This window comes from Citrus sinensis, chromosome 7 (genome assembly GCF_022201045.2).
Source record: "Citrus sinensis cultivar Valencia sweet orange chromosome 7, DVS_A1.0, whole genome shotgun sequence".
NCBI classification, from domain to species: Eukaryota; Viridiplantae; Streptophyta; class Magnoliopsida; order Sapindales; family Rutaceae; genus Citrus; species Citrus sinensis.
Genome location: NC_068562.1, coordinates 23,011,458 through 23,012,856, shown reverse-complemented (window position 1 = coordinate 23,012,856; position 1,399 = coordinate 23,011,458). Strand labels below are relative to the sequence as shown.

The 1,399-nt window shown below is 37.9% G+C and overlaps 1 non-coding gene across 1 annotated transcript; it reads right to left on the bottom strand.

Moving 5' to 3' along the window:
• Window positions 1-283: 283 nt before the first annotated feature.
• On the bottom strand, window positions 284-390 carry LOC127898983 (small nucleolar RNA R71). Its single transcript, XR_008050751.1, has one exon. It is a non-coding gene; the product is annotated as a small nucleolar RNA R71 (small nucleolar RNA).
• Window positions 391-1,399: the final 1,009 nt, after the last annotated feature.

Genomic DNA, 1,399 nt, shown 5'->3' with positions numbered 1-1,399 from the left:
AACACACTTTGAACTTAAGCCCTCTGTCATTCAACTTTTACCATCTTTCCATGGGTTAGAGAGAGAGGATCCATATTTGCACATTAAGGAATTTCTTGACATATGCTCTACATTCCGTTTTCAAAATTTTAATGATGAGTCAATTAAGCTTCGTATGTTCCCTTTCTCATTAAAAGACAAAGCAAAAGCTTGGTTGAATTCACTTCCTGCTGGATCTATTAGTACATGGGATGAATTGAGTAATAAGTTTCTCATCAAGTTTTTCCCTATGTCTAAAACAAATGCCCTTAGGAGAGAGATAAGTGATTTTTATCAAAGAGAGGGTGAGCAATTTTACGAGTGTTGGGAAAGATTCAATGATTTACTCCTCAAGTGTCCCCACCATGGTTTTGAAAAATGGAGACTTATACAATGCTTTTATAACGGTTTAACCATGTCAAATAGTCATATGGTAGAGTCTATGAATGGTGAGAGATTTTTGAACTTACATGAAGGTGCTGCATGGGATTTCTTTAATTCACTTTCTGAAAATTCTCAACAGTGGGATTTTTCAAATCAAAGGGAAAAATTGTCTCAAGTTTCTAGAAAGGGGTTATATGAAGTTAAGGATGATTTTGATGTGAAATCCACTCTAGCTACACTTTCTAGGAAAGTAGATGCCTTAGCGCTGAACCAATCAATGAATCATCATCCTAGTGTAGCTAATGAGGTTTGTGCTCTTTGTTCTAACTTGTCTCATACAGCACAGAATTGTCCATCATTACCAGCCTATCAAGAGGCTTATTCTGAGCAGGTACATGCCTTACAAGCATATGAGAAAACCCCCAATAATCCATATTCATCCACATATAATCCTAATTGGAGGAATCACCCGAATGTTTCTTGGAAACAAAATCAACCTTTGTCAAACCAAGGAGGACAACAGTTTAACATGCCCAATCAACAATTTGTCCCTCCTAACCAAGTATATCCTCCTGCCCAACAACCTATGTTTCAATTTGTTGCACCCGAACAAAGAAAGCCTTCTTTAGAGGATACACTTCAAAGTTTCATTCAGTCAACCCAACAAGCTTTTCAGTCAAACACTCAAGCTATTCTAAAGCTTGAACATCAATTGGGTCAATTAGCAACTACTGTAGCGGAGAGAGAAAAAGGAAAATTCCCAAGTCAACCAATTCCTAATCCCAAAGGAGTGCATGAAGTTGGATTGAGTTCAAGTCATCAGCATGAAGAAGCAAAATCTGTTATGACCTTGAGAAGAGGAAAATTATTTGACAACAAGGTGGAGGCTCAAACAAGAAAGACATATGTGCCTACTTCTTTAGATCAAGTTCCATCACAAGACTCATCACCAAATGATCCAGAAGAGAGTGGCCCGCCAGCTTACATTCCCAAGGCT